Here is a 22,626-nt window from a genome sequence, read left to right on the forward strand (position 1 = left end):
ACGTGCAAATGTGATAAAATGTTAGTAACTGATGAATCTGTGGTTGGCAGACTCTAAGTTGGCACTCAGTGAATTCTGACCTTCCCTCCTGGAATTCACACCTTGTGTAATCCCTTTCCCTTGAGTAGGGGCTGGGTTTAGAGACTGGCTTCTAGCAAATAGCATGTGGGAGGTTCCTTCTGTAATTGAATTCTCTCTCCTTCAATTGCTCAGATGGAAATGGGCTGCCATGTTGTGAGCTGCCCCATGGGGAAGAGGCTCACATGTGAGGAACTGAGGGAGGCCTCCAGAAAACAGCCAGTGAAGAACTGAGACCCTCAGTCCAATAGCCTATGAGGAACTGAATCCTGCTGACAACCATATGAATGAGCTTGGAAGCAGGTCCTTCCCCAGTGAAGCCTTCATGTGAGACTGCAGCCCACTTGACACTTTGATTTGTAGCTTGTGACAGACCCCAAGCCAGAAGAGTCAGGTAAGCAGTGCCTGCACTCCTGACCCATGGCAACTGGCATGATAAATGTTTTTTCCTATGAAGCTATGTTTTAGAGTAATTTGTTTTGCAGCAATAGATAACTAATTCACTAGGTAAAGGTTATATCCATTGTAATCTTTCAACTTTTGTGTAGATTTGCAGTTTTATGTGCTGACAGGTGAACACACTGCTGTTGGCACCATGGCCACTGCATACTACGTGCTGTCATGCTAACATTTGATGCTGCAGCAGTAAGTTATTTCTCAATTGATTCTGAGTCTCTGGTTCACTAGCAGGATCATGTGCCCAAGCTCCAGCTTCCAAGGTGTGAGGCCAGAAAGTACCTGACCCTCTCAGCTTCCATAGTGAGAATTGTGGCCCTGTCTCTCAAATAGGGAGGTATTCAGACACTGAGTAGATGTAAAAAAAAAAAAAAGAAAAGAAAAAAAAGGTGGGGGGCGGGGACGGTGGATAAGAAAAGAAAAAGAAGGAAAAGAGGGGGGAGAAAGTGAAAAGAAGAGAAACATCTGCTATACTTTGTTCTACTCCTCTACTCCCAACTGCCCAGAAACCTCCCCTGCTTAGGAGAGAATCAGATCAGCAGAGTTCCTGATGACCTAGTTTACTTGCCTGGAGACTCATTAGGGTAGCTCAACTACTGACTCTTCCTGTCTCCGTTTTTACCCTCCTGCCAATAACAACCCCCTCTGTCTGTGTCTCTTTAAAGCCCCAAGAGAGATGATCTGATGGTTTGGCTGGTCACTGTTTAATAGAGGGTGTTCTTGTTGGTCTGGATTTTCACTCTAGGCTACGTCAGAAGGTCTGGATTGGCCAATAGCTTGGATGCCCTTGGGGCCAGGCTCCATCCAATCTGTTTATTTACCTGCGGGGTGGTAACAAACAGAGAAACTTCCACAGAGGAGCCCCTAAGACCCCTAAGTCATGGACTTGTACAGGCATTTTGAGGCTTTTATAAGGGGGCAGTGTTAGAAACGCTTGTTCCCTGGTGCTGCAAAGAAATAGCTCTCGAGTTGGAGAGAAGTAAAAGCTCGAACCGGCCTGGGAAGGACCTTACCTAGTGATCCTAACTACTGAAACTGCAGTCTGGACAGCAGAAAAAGGATTGACCCATCACACCCGAGTCAGGAAAGTGCCACCCCCTCCAGAGTCATGGGCCACGGTCCCAGGGGAAAACCCTCCCAAACTGAAGCTAAGAAAAATTTAACTCTCTTTCATCCATTTGATTATGACTTCTTTCCTCGCTCTATTGCTGACCACCTAGTTATTAATGTAACCAAGTCAATTTTGCCTCAAACTATTACATTTGATGCTTGCCTTGTTATACCCTATGGAGACTTGCCAAGTCAGAGGCAACTCTCCACTTCAGGAAAGTATCCTTCCTAGCACTCTGCAGACTAAAAATCTGTTAACTGGGATAAATTAGTTTGAGAAGAGTTTGACGAAGATTCCAGTATAAACTGGAAATCTTGTCCTCCTAGAGCAGAGCTTCTCTGCCAAAGTTGGTCCAATGCTCTATAAAATATTAAAGAGCAAGGATCGGCTGCCCCAACTAGTACTTGCAGTTTCTTAAAACTATATATTCATTTTACTAAAGGAGTTACCCCTCCCCATTGTCAGCTAGACCAATGTAACTGAGGACAGATGACCATCCCTGCTCCCCAGAGTTCTTCTATGGCATAGGAGCAGAAGTCTCAGGATCCTTTGAAATGCACTTCATTGCCTTGTCACCTCCTGCACCCCCTTCTCCCTCTCCTAACTTCTCTGCTAACCAAACCTCTTGTTATCTACCCAATGATGAAACCAAAGTAGTTGTAGAGGTTAAAGATTTAAAACAAACTGTAGCAACTGAAACAGAGTATCGGGATGCAAATGCTTGGCTGGAATGGATTAAATATTCTGTTCGCACGCTTAACAAAAGCGACTGTTAACCCTTATGCGACAGGCAGGCCAGAGACCCAGCTTGTCCGCTTTCCAGTTGGGTGGTCCTCTCATGGACTGGGCATGAGCTGTATGGTAGCTCTCTTCCACAACCCCACAGCCTGGGGCGATGAGTCATGCAAGACTCTTTCTCTGCGGTTCACTGAGGTTAAAAGCCCTGTGGGTCAGCCCCCGAGGGCCATGCTGCCACCAGCCCCTGATGTTAACTTCACCTCCTGCCTTTCTCTGCAGGGGGTGGGGGGGGGAGTTAGCATTCCTTGAAGACTTAACAGGGTGCAGTGAAACCAAGCCTGTTCAAGAGCTTACCAATCAGTCTGCCCTTGTTCATCTCCAAGCAGATGTGTGGTGGTATTGCAAGGAACTATTGCTGGGTACTCTGCTCTGCCAAGTAATTAGAGCAGCACTTGTGCCCTAGTCCAACTGGCCATCCCTTTTACCCTAGCATTCCGTCAACACGAAAAAAAAAAAAGAGAAAAGCGTAAAAAAAAGAAGTGCCTCACATGGGTCCTTTGACTCCCATGTTTATATAACTGCTATTAGACCTCCACGAGGAGTACCAGATGAATTTAAAGCCCGAGATCAAATAGCTGCAGAATTTAAGTCAATATTTTGATGGGTGACAATTAATAAGAACATAGATTAGGTAAATTACATTTATTACAACCAACAGCGGTTTATTAACTACATTAGAGATGCTGTTAAAGGAATAGGTGAGCAATTAGGGGCTACTAGCCAGATGGCTTGGGAAAATAGAAGAGCCTTAGACATGATATTAGCAGAAAGAGGAGTTTGCGTCATGATTAAAACTCAAGGTTGTACCTTCATCCCAAACACCACCGCCCCTGATGGACATATAACAAAGGCATTGCAAGGTCTAACCGCTCTGTCTAGTGAGTTAGCCAAAAACCCAGGGGTAAATGATCCCTTTACAAGGTGGCTAGAAAAATGGTTTGGTAAATGGAAAGGAATCATAGCCTCGATTCTTACTTCTCTCGCAGCCGTAGTAGGTGTACTCATTCTTGTTGGGTGTTGTGTCATACCATGCATCTGTGGGCTGGTGTACAAACTCATACAGGCAGCACTTACTAAAACCTCCCTTAATTCTCCTCCACCTTATTCAGAGAAGCTTTTTCTTTTAGAGAATCAAACAGAACAGCTAAGCCAAGACATGTTGAGGAAGTTTGAAGAGAAAGAACTATAAAAATTCAAGAAGGGGGATTGTTAAATATAGTAAACCCCAAGTTTCTCTTCAAAGAATCAGTATGTCAGTATGTTCAGTTCTCTTATTCTTTGATTCTCCATTTTAAAGTTTAACTTCCTGGTTCTCTTCACCCCTTTGCTTCTAGTTTCAGTAAACAACTTTCTCGCCAGTCCTAATCAGTAGTTCACATCTGTTCCCCTGGTCACCTGCTCCATCCTGACTCATCCTGGTCACCTGCTGTGACCTAAGTCACCTTTAGTTACCTGTTCCTAACCATCCTTCCTGCCACACTACTCACCCTGCCACTCTGGCTCATACCTTTGCTCTCTTTAAAATAGCCAGTTGGAATTAGCTTAGACTGTGCGGTCCAACCCTAGCCAATAGGGAAACAACACAGCAGTAGGGGCTACCTGCCTCAGGAATAAGAACTCCTTCCCCTTCCCTGTCCAGGTGTGCTGTTGCCATTACTCCATTCGCGAGTTACACTCTTCTATAGAAGTAAAAATTGCCTTGCTGAGAAAATTAAATTTATGTTTGAGTGCTGTTTCTTCGTGGCACTGGGGAACAAGCATTTCTAACAGCAGTGTAGAGGAAAGAACTTGGCTGGGACCTTACCCTCCTGCCTCACTGATGGAATGAGACATCTGCAGAGGAAGCTGATTTGGGGTAAAGACAATGAGTTGATTTGGGGCATGAAAGTGAAAGTAAGATTCCCAGATGGTGCTGCCTTTTGTCTTTTTTTAATTTTTATTTTTTGAGACGGAGTCTTGCTCTGTCACCGAGGCTGGAGAGCAGTGGCATGTTCTCGGTTCACTGCAATCTCCACCTACAGGGTTTAAGTGATTCTCCTGCCTCAGCCTCCCGAGTAGCTGAGACTACAGGTGAGCACCACTACACCCAGCTAATTTTTTGTATTTTTAGTAGAGGCTGGGTTTCACCGTGTTAGCCAGGATGGTCTCAATCTCCTGACCTCGTGATCTGCCAGCCTTGGCCTCCCAAAGTGCTGGGATTACAGGCATGAGCACCGCGCCCGGCCCTGCCTTTTCTCTTGTTGGAGACATGGAGCTCAAGTTAGGAAGTCAAGGATGGAGATGAAGATGGGATGGTCGATCATATAGATATAATGCTTAAAGCTACAGACAGGGAAGAGATTTCCATAGGCATGGAAGTGTAAAGCTGGAAAAGCCAAGGGCAGTTGCTGTAACACTATTCCTTCAACCGTTTTCACCAGAACTTTGGAAACTTGCATCTGGAATGAGTAGGTGAAGTGAATTAGATTTGCCAACTGTATGGTGCAGGCTGCATCAACATCTATGTGCAACCCACAGACTTCATGTCCAACATTCACATCTTATGACATTGTCTTATTGTTAAGCATCTTGAGGTAGGATAACTTTTTGAGCTACAAATGTGGAATTTCCTCTTGTATTTCCCCACTTTTCCTCCTCAGGCAGGCTTCATTTTACTTTCCTCAGGAGCTGGCAGGCTGAAGGCAGAAATTGCCTGCAAAACACTTCTTTTCCTGGCTTTGTTTTCAAAAGCCTAAGTCCCCTGATGTGTCTGAGTGTACAGTGTACTGGAGGGAGAGGAGACAGGAAGCAGCTCTGACGGAAACCCTAGCAGGCAGTGGTGGATTTCCCCCAGGGTAAAAGATTGCTCCAAGCCAGGGGAGGGGTCCAGGGTCCTGCAATAGCTGGGACCTGTGCCCTGCCCTCTGACAACACCCCAGGGGAGTGGTCAGATCTCAGAGAGGAACAGTTACAGGGCTCCCAGCCTCACCAAATATCCATATGTCCCAAGGGTGGCGTGAAAGCTAGTGGGCTGTTAGAACTGAGGGAACCAGATAAATTGGGCCCTGGTGGCCTTGACAGTGACCAGTAATGATCTATAACTGCAGGGTCTTCCTAGGACCTTGAAGGATGGCCTGAAGTAGAAAATCCTGTTGGGTTTGGAGTAGAAATTAAGTTGGTTTAAATTTATTATTATTATTATTTGTTTTTCTTTTTTCCTTTTTTTTGAGGCAGAGTCTCAGTCTGTTGCCCAGGCTGGAGTGCAGTGGTGCGATCTCTGCTCACTGCAGCCTCTGCCGCCTGGGTTCAAGTAATTCTCCTGCATCAGCCTTCTGAGTAGCTGGGATTACAGGTGCGCGCCACCACGCCTGGCTAATTTTTGTGTTTTTAGTAGAGACGGGGTTTCACCATGTTGGCCAGGCTGGTCTCAAACTCCTGACCTTGTGATCCACCCGCCTCGGCCTCCCAAAGTGCTGGGATTACAGGCATGAGCCACCACGCCCGGTCTTATTATTTGTTTTGTTTAGAGAGGGGGTCTTGCTCTGTCCCAGGCTGGAGTGCAGTGGCATGATGATAGCTCACTGCAGCTTCAAACTCCTGGGCTCAAGCGATCCTTCTGCCTTAGCTTAGGACTACAGGTGTATGCCACCATGCCTGGCTATTATAATTTAATTTAATTTTTTTTTTTTTTTTTTTAGACATGGGGTCTTACTATGTTGCCCAGGTTGATCTTAGACTTCTGGCCTCAAGCAGTCCTCCCTCCTTGGCCTCCCACAGGCCTGGGATTACAGATGGGAGCTACCATTCCCAGCCTCGTAATGGAAATTAAAAAATTTTGTAAGGAATAGCTATACTACATCAATAATACTGCCTGACCATCTTTGTACATATAACTTTTTTATATACAGGAATTTTTTTTTAAAGATAGATTCACAGAAGTAGAACTACTGATTGAAAGGGTATAGACATTTTTAAGCATCTTGATACATGTGGCTTAAATGCCACATGTATGGCCTAAACTGATTGAGTCTTTTCAGGTTTGGATTTTAAAACTAGAACCCTCTCTTCAGTGGGGTGGGATGGGGGAAACACTGGAAACCTCATAGGAAGCAGTTGCAATATTTCATATGAAATGCGAGGAAGGGCCAGATTGAGATTATGGCCATGGGGAGAGAGAAAGGGATAAAATCCCGTATCATTCAGGAGGTGCTATCAATAACCCATCTCTGCATATGGGTGAAGAAGTGAAGGGGAGGCAACAATCAAGATCCCCTTACTAATTTCCAGTTGAAAATCGAGTAGATGAAAATCCTATCAACTAAGAGGCAATGTGGCTTGGTGGGAAATGCCTGTGTTTTGGATCTAACTGACCAAGTTCAAATTCCAACTGTCCCAACTAATTAGCTGCATGGCCTTGGGCAGGTTGTTAAAACTCTCTGAGCGCATATGCCTAGATTTCCTTATTTGTGAAATGAGGATAGTAGCGTTTATGCCTACCAAAGAACTGTAAGGATTAAATGTGAATTTTTTTTTTTTTTTTTTGAGACAGAGTCCTGCTCTGTCGCCCAGGCTGCAGTGCAGTAGCATGATCTCGGCTCACTGCAGCCTCCACCTCCTGGATTCAAGCAATTCCCCTGCCTCAGCCTCCCAAATAGCTGGCACTACAGGAATGCACTACCACGCCCAGATGATTTATGAATTTTCAGTAGAGACGGGGTTTCACCATGTTGGCCATGCTGGTCTTGAACTCCTGGCCTCAAGCGATCCTCCCCCCTTGGCCTCCCACAGTGCCCGGCCATAAGTGTGAAAATGCCTTTAACCGCCTGGCCCATTGGGACTTTGAAGAAATTAATGAAAACAGATAATACTAATAGAAGAGGATGTACAGAGGGTTAAAGAATATATTTGGTTTGAGATCCATTTGTTTAAGATGCATGAAATCTCACGAAATGGACTTTATCTTGGTATGCTTTTATTTTTTTAATTTTAACTTTGAAATAATTTTTCCTTTATACTTCTTTCTGTACACTGCTGCTTTCATTTTTTTTTAAGAGACCTAAAGGTATGATAGGGACAAGGAAAGAGAGGGTGGTGATCCTGTTGCCCTTGTGGGTAAGGACTGCGGAGGCAGTGGTGCAGTTCTCAAGCATGACCACAAGGTGGAGTCCGTAGTAAGTGGAAATGGTTTACCAACTGCGTGGGAGGAGACTGGGCAGATCCTGGAGCAGATTCGGTGGCAGCCGCAGAGCCCTCGGTCCAGTTCTGCAGGCGAGTCCCATCTAGCCTCTTCTGCCTTTTGGTGACTGACTTTTCACGATGTAAAGTTAATCACAGTTACACATAACAGCCACCACACACTCCCAGGACCCCAAAGAAACCATGAAGAAAATAATCACAAGCACAACAGTTCACCTTTTGGTGGTTCTCCATTGCCAGTTGGATGAGCTCCCAACTCCTTGACTTTCAGTTCTGGGACTTCCAGTCTATGAGACCCCACTTACCTTTCTGGAATCTTCTCCTAATACTTTTCTACTTGGCCCATAGGCTCCAGTCAACTGCCTACTCACGGATCCCCAAAAATGCCCCTCATTTTCACCTTGCCCTTTGCTTGTTCTGTTCCCTGTTTCTGGAAAGTGATTTCTCCATTTCTGCTTATTGAAACCTCAGTAATACTCGAAGAACTCGTTACATCTGTGAGGGCTCTTTATGTTTCAAGTAACACCTGGACAATAAAGGGACTCTATTGGCTCCTATACTGAGAAATACCGAGGTATCTAGTTAGCTTCAGGTGACGTCTGTTCAGCAGCTTGGACAGCACCACAGGTGACTTGGTTTTACTCCATTTTTGTCTTCTGCCTTTTGCTGTGTCGGTTTGCGTTCAGAACCCCTAGTGGCTCTTTCAGTCCTCCCCTAGCAGGTAGGTGTGCTCCGTATCTTCCTTCTGCTTCTTAACGTCTCTATTCTTCTCCTCCCTGCTCAGTGCCCTTGGAGGATGACCTGGCTTAGATTTGCGGGCTTCCTTGCCTTCTGTCTTCCACTTGGGTTTGGCCAGTGAGGAGCACCAGCATGGGCTCCACGGATGGCTGGGCTATTAATTAAATCTCTGTCTTCCATGGTGCACAGCACAGGCTGCCTTCATCCCTCATCTATGAGGTGACAGTCTCCATATCTCTATCTCTGCATTCCAGCAACCACCCTCTGTAGGCCTAGGGTGGTAATGGCCCCAAGATATTTCATTATTCCTTAAGTTTTCCCTACACATGCTCACACTTTTGCAAACTGTCCATGTTTTTTTTTTTTTTTTTTTTTTTTTTTTTTAAATAGAGATAGGGTCTCACTCTGTCACCCAGGCTGGAGATCATAGTTCACTGTGGCCTCGAACTCCTGGGTTCAAGAGATCCTCCCGCCTCAGCCTCCTAAGTAGCTGGGATTACAGGTGTGCACCGCCAACAGTCCACTTACTAATTGCTCCTCAAATTGTCCAGTTTGAGTGTGCCATCTGCTTCCTGCTGGGACCTTGACTGATATAGCAATCCCGAATCACACATCTTCACACTACACTGCTCAGTGGTAGAAAGGCGGGAGAAAGAGGTTCTCTTCTGTGGCCATTTTAACAGGAAAGAGAGTACGCTTCTTGCCCGGCAAACAACTTTTAAATTCTTTTTTATTTTATTTTATTTTTTTGAGACGGAGCCTTGCTCTGTCGTCCAGGCTGGAGTGCAGTGGTGTGATCTCAGCTCTCTGCAACCTCCCCCTCCAGGTTCAAGCCATTTTCCTGCCTCAGTCTCCTGAGTAGCTGGGATTACAGGTGCACGCCACCACGCCCAGCTGATTTTTTTCTATTATTAGTAGAGACGGGATTTCACCATGTTGGCCAGGCTGGTTTTGAACTCCTGACCTCAAGTGATCTGCCCGTCTCAGCCTCTCGAAGTGCTGGGATTACAGGCGTGAGCCACTGTGCCTGGCCCCAGCAAACATCTTGATTATTTTTGGCCTCAGTTGTAATCTGCCTAAACTAATAAGAGACTTTCTTGGTGCCAAGGGTGGGTCATTTCAAGCCAAACCCCATGACTGAAATAGGCAAAGGGTGGTTCCCCCAGAACAGAATCAAGATGCAGCAGTGCTAACTGGAAGAAGGAGAAAATTCAGCACCTTCTTCCCAAGTGCCATCTCTTTCTTTGAAGCTTGTCCTTATTCCCCCAAGAGGATACAACATGATGGCCAACAAGATGGTGTAGTTCCCAAGATGGAGATTATAGTGTAGTTGGGGAAACAATTATTTAATTTAACTTTTTCTTTTTTAGGGTCTCACTCTGACACCCAAGCTGGAGTTCAGTGGCACCATCTCAGCTCACTTTAGCCTCGACCTCCCAGGCTCAAGTGATCCTCCCGCCTTAGCCTCCCGAGTAACTGGGACTGCAGGTCTGCACCACCACACTTGGCTAATTTGTAATTTTTTTTATAGAGACAGGATCTCACTATGTTGCCCAGGCTGGTCTCAAACTCCTGGACACAAGTAATCCTCCTGCCTCAGCCTCCCAAAGTACTGGGATTACAGGCATGAGCCACTGCACCCACCATGGGGAGACAATTAAATACACAAAGAATAATGATCTATTACATTAAGTACTGGGAAGGAAACAAATGAGGTGCTGAGGGAAGAAAAACATGGGTGACCTATTAAAGATCATGTGACCAGGGAAGGCTCCCCTGAGGAGGTGACATTTAAGCTGAGGCTGAAAAGATGAGAAAGAGACAACAAGTGATGGGAAAGGACAGGAATTCCAGGCATTCTTTTTATTTGTTTGTTTGTTTGTTTGTTTGAGACAGAATCTTGCTGTGTCGCCCAGGCTGGAGTGCAGTGGCACAATCTTGGCTCACTGCAACCTCCACCTCCAGGTTCAAGCAATTCTCCTACCTCAGCCTCCAGAGTGGCTGGGATTACAGGCACGCACCACTATGCCCAACTAATTTTTGTATTTTCGGTAGAGACGGGGGTTCCCTATGTTGGTCAGGCTGGTCTCGAACTCCTGACCTCAAGTGATCCACCCACCTTGGCCTCACAAAGTGCTGGAATTACAGGAATGGGCCACCATGCCCAGCTGAATTCCAGGCATTCTGAGGTGCACTGGCTAGAGAATGAATAGATACCAAATGTGGAGGCACTTAGATGAGGCCACTGTGGCTGAAGTGAGGTGGGCAAAGGGTAGAGCCATCTGGGTGAGGCAGGAGAGGCAGGCGGGGCTTCCTGGACCAGTGTTTGGATTCCAGCTGGGTGCAGAGAAGAGACCCTGAAGGATATTCAGCAGGGGTGAAAACCTGATTTCTGTTTTAAGATCACCCTGGAAATAGAGGCACTCATTTGGAAGATGCTGTGTTGTCTAGGTGACAGATGGCAGAGACGTAGAGAGGGTGCCAGCTGTGGAGATGGAGAAAACCAAACAAATCGAGCTGTATTTTACAGGTAGAATCAGCATGATGATTAGCAGCTGGAACGGGGTGGTTGGGAGGTAAAGAAGAGTGTAGAGTAACTCCTCAGTTGCTGGTTTGATTATTGAGTTGTGGTGATGGGGGAGGGATGGCAATCAGGAGGTCAGCGGCCAGAGGCCACCCAGCATCTCTGGGTCTAAAAGGCAAATTCCAACAGAAGTTTAATTGGCTTCCTTTGAGTCAGATGCTTACCTGGTTCATTAGCTAGGCTGAGGTTGGGGGAGCACACAGGGATGGGTGTGCTAGGGCCTGCCTAAACTTGCTAGCAGCCTACAAGAATGGAGAAAAGAAGCATGTGAATAACTAGAATCCAAAGAATTTTAAGGCCTGGGGCAGATGCCTTCTGGGGTGCCATCCCAGCCCCCCAGTCATTTCCCTTTCTCTAGAACCTGTTCCACCCACCCCAGGGTAGGGACCAGCCGCAGTAGATGGCAGGCAGAAAGAGATTCTGCTATAAAACACCATACACATAAAAGAAAGAACAGCAACAAATGGACAAAGATGGAGTATGGTTTTGTGCCCAAAGAATTTACAACCCCAAAATGAGTTTCGTGATATGCCTGCTTTGATTTCTCATTTATTCCAAGTTATCATTTATATTGTTAATCTATACAGTTTTCTCCCCCCACGTATTAGACAGCTTTTAAAAATGGTTTTCAAGGCTGGGTACTGTGGCTCTTGCCTGTAATCCCAGCATTTTGAGAGGCTGAGGCAGGTGGATCATTCGAGGTTAGGAGTTCGAGACCAGCCTGGCCAACATGGTGAAACCCCACCTCTACTAAAAATACAAAAATTAGCCGGGCGTGATGGCACGTGCCTGTAATCCCAGCTACTCGGGAGGCTGAAGCAGGAGAATCGCTTGAACCCAGGAGGTTAGAGTGAGCAGAGATTGCACCACTGCACTCCAGCCTGAGTGACAGAGAGAGACTGTCTCAAAAAAAAAAAAAAATGGTTTTCAAGTTACTTCGTGTGTATTTAAGTTTTTTGCCTACTTGATAAGCCCTCTGTTGGAAACTTCTCTGCAACCCTTGTTTATGAACCAGACAGGGCTGTGAGTATTCTGGTATACTGATGTCTACTCATTTACTGGTGTAAATTATTTCTCTGCCTCTATGCTAACTAGAGATATAGATATATATATATATGAATAATGAATATATAAAATTTATCAGTTTTCTCCCTCTATCTTAAAAGATTATTCACTGGGCTGGGCACGGTGGCTCATGCCGGTAATCCCAGCACTTTGGGTGGCTGAGGCGGGCAGATCACTTAAAGTCAGGAGTTTGAGACCAGCCCGGCCAACATGGTGAAACCCTGTCTCTACTAAAAATACAAAAAATTAGCTGCATGTGATGGTGAGTGCCTATAATCCCAGCTACTCGGGAGGCTGAGGCAGGAGAATCACTTGAACCTGGGAGGCAGAGGTTGCAGTGAGCCAAGATCGCGCCATTGCATTCCAGACTGGGGGACAAGAGCGAGACTTTGTCTCAAAAAGAAAAAAAAAGAAGATAGTCTGGATGTAAGTAATTATTCAGGCAATTTAAAATGACCCCTTGAAATTAAATGCCAATTGTTTTGATTAGACTTTTTTCTAAAATGTCTGATATCATTCTGTGCCATAGGAAATTGAGTTAGTAACATCTTAACTTTTTCTGTTCTTTTAATTTTCCGACTCAGTCATTGTTATGAAACCCCAGGCACTGTCGTGGCTGTACTCCAGCCTTGGGGGCTATTTGATTTTCTGGTGTTATTAGTGCTAATTCGAGAGCTCAGAGGCTTTTATTCTTTTCTAGCTGGCGATCATTCTGTTTCCTTCCATCTTGCTGCGGTCAGCATGTCTGCTTCCTCTCTTCCCATGGAATTATGATCTGTTCTCAGCTCTCCCTGTACCCCTCTCACAGCCTAACACGGTGCCCTGTACAAGTAGGCACTCAATAACCATTTCTTCTATTGGATTAAACCCAGGAAGACTGGAAGTTTGCCAGAGGAAACAAAATAATTAAGCTTGTTAACTCATTAACTTTAATTTTAGACACATCCCTTATGCTCCTGAGTATAGTTTGGGAAATCATACCTGAGTTCCAAATGGTTGAGGTTGTCAGGGATCTTGGCTGCTGAATTAAGCGGGGTGTATGGCTCTATTATACATGAAAATATGTCTTTGCAGGCACACATAATTGCTGCTAATTTGTACCACAGGAAGAATAAAAGTAGCAAATTGATAAAGAAGACCTATTTCTACTTCTATAATGAAGACTACTTACCCCCCATACATGTACAACTATTATATATCAATTTAAAAGACAATAGCCCTTGATTACCTTAAGTACAACCCCTACCTTCACTGTAGTATACCAGGATATAAAAGTATTGTCGAGGCCAGGCACAGTGGCTCACGCCTGTAATCCTAGCACTTTGGGAGGCTGAGGTGAGGGGTGTGAGTGGATCACCTGAGGTCAGGAGTTTGAGAGCAGCCTGGCCAACAATGGCAAACCCCGTCTCTACTAAAAATACAAAAAATAGCCAGGCATGGTGGTGCATGCCTGTAAACCCAGCTACTTGGGAGGCTGAGGCAGGAGAATTGCTTGAATCTGGGAGGCAGAGATTGCAGTGAGCCGAGATTATGCCACTGCACTCCAGCCTGGGTGACAGAGCGAGACTCCCATCTCAAAAAAAAAAAAGGATTGTTTATGAAATTCAAAGCTATTTGCTGAAATACAAGCACATTTTTATAAACGAAGGTGACATATTTAAAACACAGAAACAGGTAAATTGGGTGGAAGCAAAATTGACCCATAATCTTAATTTTATTGGTCTTTCCTACTGACACATTTTAACTATGTTACAAAAACTACTGAAGTTGAACTATGAGATACATCTTAAGTGCATCCTTAGTGGGCAGTTAATTATTTCTCACTAAATAGAGTTTTGCTCAGGCATAAAACCTTGGAGTCATCCTAGGTTCCTCTGGGCCTCATCTCACATCCTATCTGTCTGTAAATCCTGTTAGCTCTGCCTTCAAAATCTATCCAGAATCCAGCCATCTCAATACTTCCACTGCTACACCCCGATCCAAGTCACCACTCTCTTTTTATTAGCCTCTTAGCTGATCTCGTGCTTCCATCACTGTCTGTTCTGTATCCAGTAGCTGGAGCAACTGTTTATAAGTAGACGGTCTCATCACATCTCTTCCTGCTCAGTATCTTCCAGTGGCTCTTGTGATACACAAGTCCTCATCATGCCCTCTGGCCCTTCCTACCTCTCAGGACTTATTCCTGCATGCTCCCCTCAGCCACTCTACCCGTCACATAAGCCTTCTTTCTGCTCTTTAAACACACAAGAAATATTTCTTGGCTGGGTGTGGTGGCTCACGCCTGTAATCCTAGCATTTTGGGAGGCTGAGGCAGGTGGATCACCTGAGGTCAGGAGTTAGAGACCAGCCTGGCCAACGTGGTGAAACCCTGTCTCTATTAAAAATACAAAAATTAGCTGGGCCTGGTGGCTGGTGCCCATAATCCCAGTTACTCAGGAGGCTGAGGCAGGAGAATTGCTTGAATCCGAGAGGCAGAGGTTGCAGTGAGCCAAGATCGCACCATTGCACTCCAGCCTGGGCAACAAGAGTGAAACTCTGTCTCAAAAAATAAATAAATAAATAAATATTTCTTGTATGAATGGAATACAATGGTTGCTAAGTGAATTAATGAATTTTATGATAATTATAATCAATTACAGTTAGTACCAGCTATATGCTAGCCCTGCCCAGAGAGATGCTCTTTTACCAACTGGTGTAAACCCGTGGTTCTCAGACTTTACCTGGTATCAGAATCATCTGCAGGGCTTGTTAAAACTCAGATGGCTGGGCCTTACCTCCAGAAAAATTTACATTTCTAACAGGTTTCTAGGTGATGCTGGTCAGGCATACACTTTGGCTTAATGATTCTAGGCCAACTGGCCATTCTGAGGAGAAATTTGACAGATTTTGGCCTGGTATTCCTTTCTGCCTCTCTGGGTGAAAAGATTAATTGCAGATGGGTTTGGGGAAAAAAACTCTGAACTTTATTTTTTGATACTTAGCCACAGGGTGGCCCCCTAGCTCCAATAATTACTCCATAGCCCCCACTCCCACCGCATTAAAACACCTTTTGTTATTTGGAGAACTTCCAAGCCATTTCTCTCTCTCTCTTTTTTTTTTTTTTTTGCTTGTTTGTTTGTTTGAGACAGAGTCTCACTCTGTTGCTCAGGCTGGAGTGCAGTGGTGCGATCTCAGCCTCACTGCAACCTCCTCCTCCCAGGTTCAAGCGATTCTCGTGCCTCAGCCTCCCAAGTAGCTGGGATTACAGGCGTGCACCACCATGCCTGGGTAATTTTTTTTTTTTTTTTTTTTTTGGTATTTTTAGTAGAGACGGGGTTTGCCATGTTGGCCAGGCTGGTTTTGAACTCCTGACCTCAAGCGATCTGCCCCCCTCAGCCTCCCAAAGTGTTGGGATTACAGACGTGAGCCACTGTGCCCGGCCTCTCTCTCTCTCTCTCTCCCCACTCCCCCCACCCCCCCCCCCAACCTTTCTGTCTTTAAATGTAGCTCTAAGGCCACTAGTTTGTTATTCACAACAGGCCGGCCCTTTCATGCATGGGATATGGTGGTGGTTTCCTCAGTAATGTAGGACTCTGGCTCTGTTAGAAGCGACTGTTGTCTTAGATAGAAATGGCACAGGAAAGTAGGTTTGTAAGTCGGAGATGACATGATGTGAGAAAATGAAAGGAGATTTCATTTTAGCCCCCAGGAGGGACCCACACACAGGACAAACATCCACTCTTTTGTAGCCCATGCCGCTCTGCACAGGAGGGTCACCCCCTAAGCCTCACCCAGAAGCTCCTCCAAACCTCTTGTCACTGTAGTGGAGAGGAGAGGACCTTTCCTCCCGCTTCCAGCTGCCCTTCGTCTCACTCCCAGACAGATAAGAGGGCTGAGGACTGGTAGGAGTGAATGACAAGGACAGAGGGCTGAAGGCTGTGGATGCCACCTTCCTGGGCTGTCACCCCTGGCCTGGTGTTGCTATCTGAAAAGGGGGGAGCGGGCTGGCAGTGACAGACAAAGTGGTGAGTGCAGGGGAATAGGCCCAATCTGCGACCCACGGTCCTCCCTCTCCTCCCCTCTACACCTGTCCTCCTGCTTCTCTTTCTCTGTAGAGTGAAACCCAATTCTAAACGTTAACAGAGTCTGGAAAAGGCATCCAAGTAAAAACATGCAAAAGTTGAAAATAGCCTTCCACGTTATAAGGGAGGTTCCACTCCCAGAAAGATAATGACGACTATAAAATTCCAAATGGCACTTTGCCCACTAGCCACATTCTTCAATAACACGGTCTTAGCAGTTTCACGTGTTATTTACAGGTGAAGAGGCAGTAGATCTTTTTTCCCACTGAGGTCTCATTGAGGATATAGATAGGCTGCTTCGGATACTACTGGTAATTTTAATTGTTTCAGTTTCATAAAATGTATGAGACCTACACTTCTTATCACAAATATCATTACTTCACTTCTTTCACTTAGAGAGAGAGGAAGAGGGGTGGAATAAAAGAACAAAGGCAGTGCAATAAAATACTCAAAATAGCTGTAAGACAAATAATGCTCAACAAAGTTGGTGGCAGCACAGAAACAGACCCACTGGCTGGTAGGCAGCAGCACCATGAGAGGGTTTGATGTATTCGTTCATTCACAAAGCCTGCCTTTGTCATGTAATAGGCACTTAGGGGAATCCAGAGCTTGTCTGGAATAGGGGGATGCGTCCTGCCAACAGAAGCAGTTCAAGACCCTGCAGGTTGGCTAGCCAAAGCCCAGCTAACTCCCATCAGGTGTACCTTCCTGAGCTGCACAGACGGAAAACCACAAACTGCTTTTTCAGACTTCCTTGCAGGTCTGCCAAGCAGAGCACCTGTGTGAAACTCAGAAGCTGCAGCTGGGAAGGTGGGCATGGGCCGTATGGGGTAGAGCTTTCTGGGAGATCTGATTGGGGTAGCTCTGAGGGAGGCTCCACTGCCCGGTTCCTAATGTCACAGGTGTGGGCAAGCACCTGCTGTGGAAACTCAGCACTCTTAACTACATTGTTCCTGGCTATTAGCCACCCACCTGTTTCCCTATACGTCCCAGAAATTCTGTACATTCTTTAATTCTTCCCTGTAATCAGTGCTTTTCTGCTTTGTTGTCTGTACTTGGAACACTTACCAAGAAATTAACCAAATCAGAGATACTCAGCATGGGCTTGAGGAAGATGTGTTTTGACATCATTTTCTCCAAATCTCTCGAAGTTTGTGACAAGTCTTTTTCTGCTACACTTTCTTCTAGTTCCTGTTCACAGTTTTGACCTCTTCCTCCATTTTCTCTGATGTTTAGCTGATTTTTACCGTCTGTTCCATCATCCAGTTCTCCAAGGTGTTCATTTTGACATCCAGCCTGACACTTCCTTTGCACTTTTGTGGCACCTCTAGCACTGCCACTTGCTTGGTTTTTGACAGCTGGTACCATCAACAAACAAATGCCTTGGGGAAGAAAACATGTCAATTCTCATGGCTTGAAATGCAGGAACAAAACAGAAATGCACACCGACCTGGAGCTTACAGTACAGCGTGCCATGAGAGCTTGCATTGGCCAAAAGCATGCAAGAATACTCACTGTAGCTGATGCATGTTGTAAAAATCTGCATGAACTCTGTTCTTCAGTGCTGCAATTTCTGATGTGAACAGCACCATCAGCTTTACACAGAACAATACTCAGTGTGGCATATGTACTTTTATTATGCAAAAGAGCAGATGGCAGGACGTTTGAATATAGGGAAGTTGAAAGTCACCTGGAAATGCTTCATGTAAATAGCACTAACTAGGAAGAGAAGGCACCTGTGCTAAGAAAGGGACGTGAAGCGGCCAGTCCAGGATTTGCAGCCTTGTTTGTGTGTTACTATAGAATCGCCTGGGCTCTTTTAAAAAATATTTATTTATTTATTCATTTAGAGACGGAGTCTCTCTCTTGCCCAGGCTGGAGCGCAGTGGCGCAATCTCAGCTCACTGCAACCTCTGCCTCCAGGGTTCAAGCGATTTTCCTGCCTCAGCCTCCTGAGTAGCTGGGATTACAGGCGAGTGCCACCATGCCTGGCTAATTTTTTTTTTTTTATCTTTAGTAGAGGTGGGGCTTCACCATGTTGGCCAGGCTGGTCTTGAACTCCTGACCTCAGGTGATCCGCCTGCCTCAGCCTCTCAAAGTGCTGGGATTACAGGTGTGAGCCACTGCACACGGCCTGGGCTCTTTTTAAAAATGCCAATATATGGCAAAAAACAAAACAAAAATAAAGAGGAAAGTGGGGAGAAGGCCAGGGAAGTTTGGAGGACCCCAGGATTCCACTCACCTTACTGACCCTAGTGGTGTATTGGCTTTTTTAAGACAAGGTCTCACTGTTTCCTAGGCTGAAGTGCAGCAGCATGAATGTGGGTCACTGCAGCCTTAACCTCCTGGGTTCAAATGATCATCCCACCTCAGCCTCCCGAGTAGCTGAGACCACAGGCACGTGCCACCACACCTGGCTAATTTTTAAAATTTTTTTGTAGAGATAGAGTCTCACTATGTTACCCAGGCTAGTCTCGAACGCCTGGGCTCAAGTGATTCTACTGCCTTGGCCTCCCAAAGTGCTGGGATTACAGGAGCGAGCCACCATACCAGGCCACTTTCCCCTTTATAAAAATTTAAAAAGAAAAGAAAATCCCAGTATTCAGGCACAAACCCAAACCATTTTAATCAGAATCTTTGTGGGTGGAGTGCTGGTGGGTTGGTTTTTTTTTTTTTTTTTTTTAGCGTGGATGAATCTAATGAGCTTTCAACATTGAGAACCAGTGGATAGGGTTTCTACTCTGCCCTATTTATCCTTGTGAATGTGGCTTTTCTTCCTCTTTCCACAGGCATTGTCTGAGGCTTTCAAATAAGTAACCTCGTGGGTTTTTGTAGTAAGTAGCATTTGTGGCTGGAGGCCAGCTTCCCATTCAAAGACTGTCTCTTCTTAAAGAATTCTTGATTCTTGGCCAGGCTTGGTGGGTCACACCTGTAATCCCAGCACTTTGGGAGGCCAAGGCGGGCATATCATGAGGTCCGGAGTTTGAGACCAGCCTGGCCAATATGGTGAAACCTCTTCTCTACTAAAAATAGAAAAATTAGCTGGGTGTGGTGGTGCACGCCTGTTGTTACAGCTACTCAGGAGGCTGAGGCAAAAGAATTGCTTGAACCTGGGAGGCGGAGGTTGCAGTGAGCTGAGATCGAGCCACTCCACTCCATCCTGGGCAACAGAGCGAGACTCCATCTCAAAAAAAAAAAAAAAAAAAAGAATTCTTGATTCTTAATGGAACCACAGGTAGTCAGCAAGATGAAAAATGGAAATGATGATTCTGTAATTGTCCATGTTACAACAACCAGAGTATGAATTGCATTGCAGTTTTTTTGTTTGTTTTTTGTTTTTGAGACATTGTATTGCAAGACACCAATAGAGGCACTTACAGAGTCTCGCTCTATTGCCCAGGCTGGAGTGCAATGGTGTGATCTCAGCTCACTGCAACCTCTGCCTCCTGGGTTCAAGCAATTCTCCTGTCTCAGCCTCCTGAGTAGCTGGGACTACAAGCGTGCGCCACCACACCTGGCTAATTTTTGTAGAGATGGGGTTTCACCATGTTGGTCAGGCTGGCCTTGAACTCCTGACCTCAGGTGATCCACCTGCCTCAGCCTCCCAAAGTGCTGGGATTACAGGCGTGAGCCACTATGCCTGGCCTGCATTTCAGTTTTGTCTGGGGAAAGATCATCTCCTTGGCTGACAGGGTGTAAACAAGAGTAGATTTCCCCTCAAATGAGGTCATCCATGGCCACTGTAGTTAGGGGCTTTTGGGAAATTACCTAGAATGGAGTTTTCCAGAAAAGACCATGAACCAGGGTGCCCACAGATGCTGAGGGTACTAGGTCTGTGATTCTCAAACACTCACATGCCCAAGTATTTGCCAGGAGCTTGTTAAATGCAGAATTCCTAGGCTGCCCACAGTGCTGCTCACCCGGCAGTTGTCAGCCTTGGCTGAAACCCCTGGGCAGCTTTGAAAATACTGGTGCTTGGGTCCCACCCCCAGAAATTTTGGTTATTTGCTTTCGGGTATGGCCTGGGCATGGGATTTTTCAGGGTTCCCAGAGTAGTGTAATATGCATCCAGATTGGGAACCACAGGCAAGAAAAGTGCCACTGTGGACTCTTATTCCTGGTCTGCTGTCCCTCTTGGAAAGTCTTCCTTTCCAATTTTCCTTCACATTCTATCAGCAGTGGAGTAGAAGAGACTTAGAACTCAGGGACCATCTAGTCCAACCCCGCAGTTCACAGATGAGGAAAACAAGGCCAGGAAGGGGAAGTGGCCGGCCCAAGGACACACGGCTACTACCAAGTCAGCCCCAGAGCGCATCCGGCTCACTCTCTCATGGTCCTGCTCCCATCATGCGGCCTACTGTGGAACACAGGGAATTTTATCTGAAGGAAAACGCTACAGTAAAACATTAGAAATAAGGAATGATAACGATTCAGTCCTCTAAAGATTTTTAAAGTTCTTCATCCATTTGTCACTTCATACTATCTTCTATATTTATAAAGTGGTGCTGGGTACCCAGGGGCAATGACTCACGTTCCCAGCAGGCCACGGATTTACTAAAAATGGGTGTGCTTTTGTACTTGACTCTCACTCTTAGGGACAGACTGGATTTGGGTTTTGATGGAAGAGCTGAGCTTCCAGGGAAGTATTTTAGCAGTTGATGGTTGCTTTCTTTCTTAAATCTCCATGGATATGTATACATCAGGTATCTTGTATGTATCAGGCTAATGCTTTTCAGTGTGCTTTAGTGAAGTGGAAATGGGTGAGATCAGGGATTCCTGGACAAGTGACTCCTCAGCTAGCACTTTATTGAGGAAGAGACCCTGCTATGCCCACTTTCTCTGTGTGTAGGGGTGTGGGGTGTGGGGTGTGGGGGGAGGTTCTGCTAATGGGGGCTGCTCCCCTGGGGAGCCCTACAAGCCCAAGTCATCCTAGGGCTCGGCAAAGACTTGCCAGAATTTCAGTACCTCATTTTGTTGCAGACCAAAAATAATAATAGGAAAATCATCCATGCGTCCCTGCTATGAGTGTCAAGGCACCTGTTCACGTATGTCATCCCAATGTCCTGGGGACATTTTTCTGATTTAAAAGCAAATGAAAATATTTTTGTAGGGCTGCAGCAGCGGCTCATGCCTGTAATCTCAGCACTTTGGGAGGCTAAGGTAGGACAATCGCTTTAGCCCAGAAGGTGGAGGCTGCAGTGAGCTGTGATCACGCTACCGTACTCCAGCCTGGGCAACAGAGCGACACCTTGTTTCAAAAAAATAATAATAATAAAGAAAATTTTGTGGGCCCCTAAAAGCATTGTGGGCCTCAGGTCCTGCGAGTCCTGTGCCTCATGGGCAAGTCAGCCCTGACAGGGGTGGAGGAAAACACCCACGCTTGGCCTCTGTGGCTCATGCTGCTAATGTGCTGGGGCACTACCCACGGGCCGTACAGAAACAGGCAGTGGGCTGGCTTTGGCCTGTGAGCCATAGTTTGCTGACCGTTGCTCTAGATGACCAAGGTGTAATTAGCTGAGAGAATTTCTGATGGCTCACAGGACAGCCAAGAAAAGACATGGTCATCCAAAGTGACTGGTAACCGCTACAGAGAGTCTTCCATTGGGCCCTAATTACCACCCCGCTCCTACACCCCTGGTTTTTTCTTCTCACTTTGTGAAAAGTAAAAGCGTACACTTATTAAACATAAATGGCTTGTAATCCCAGCACTTTGGGAGGCCAAGGCGGGCAGATCACTTGAGGTTAGGAGTTCTAGACCAGCCCTGGCCAACATGGCGAAACCCCGTCTATACTAAAAAAAATACAAAAATTAGCCGAGTGTGGTGGAGCAAGCCTGTAATCCCAGCTCCTCGGGAGGCTGAGGCGGGAGAATTACTTGAGCCTGGGAGGTGGAGGTTGCAGTGAACCGAGAGGGCACCTCTGTACTCCAGCCTGGGTGAGAGAGCGAGACTCCATCCCCCAAAAGCAAACAAGCCACATAAGTGTATAGCTTAATGAATTATCACAAAGCAAACACCCATCCAGATCAAGAAATAGAGCATTCCCAGCACTTCCACAGGCTGCTCTCCCCGCACCTAAAGGAAACTACGAAACTGACTTCTCCCCTATAGATCAGTTTGTTGGGTTTATAACACTGTGCTCTTTAGCATCGGGGCTCTTTCAGGCCTGACCATTGTTGTACTGTGTTTCTGGAAGGACTGAATGGAGTGGGCTACCACTCACAAGATCTCAGGGCCATGCTTTTGTCATGAGATTGGTTGTCTTAGAGGGGCTTGGAGGTGAGGAAGGCATGTGAGCAATCCAGCTAGCCAACCCAGGGTGCTCTGAGGACTAGAGAGAGAAAAGGTTCATTGATACCACAAAGTGCATAGCCACAAACACAGATGCTTTGTTAGAGGAACACCACAAATGGAAAAATCATGACTAGTGAAGCTGATTAAGGAAGTTCCTCTAGACTGCAACCCTATTGCTTTGAAACTGATTGGCCCATAACTATTAAAAGCGAAACAATTTATAGGGAAGACAGATTCAACATGCTTTACGTTCGAGTTGAGAATCAA

General features: G+C 45.9%; 1 long non-coding RNA gene across 3 annotated transcripts in view; it reads left to right on the forward strand.

The window, feature by feature from the left end:
- LOC129397160 (uncharacterized) overlaps positions 1-22,626 on the forward strand; it is a 66,351-nt gene that overhangs the window by 7,788 nt on the left and 35,937 nt on the right. Inside the window, exons 3-4 of one of the 3 annotated variants that reach the window (XR_008624348.2) lie at positions 214-472; positions 6,972-20,903. This is a non-coding gene — a long non-coding RNA (uncharacterized LOC129397160). Of the gene's footprint in view, positions 1-213; positions 20,904-22,626 lie in introns of those variants that run through there. The other 2 variants (XR_010109267.1, XR_008624347.2) reach the window with 2 other exon arrangements.

The sequence above is a fragment of the Pan paniscus genome, chromosome 12, assembly GCF_029289425.2.
Source record: "Pan paniscus chromosome 12, NHGRI_mPanPan1-v2.0_pri, whole genome shotgun sequence".
NCBI classification, from domain to species: domain Eukaryota; kingdom Metazoa; phylum Chordata; class Mammalia; order Primates; family Hominidae; genus Pan; species Pan paniscus.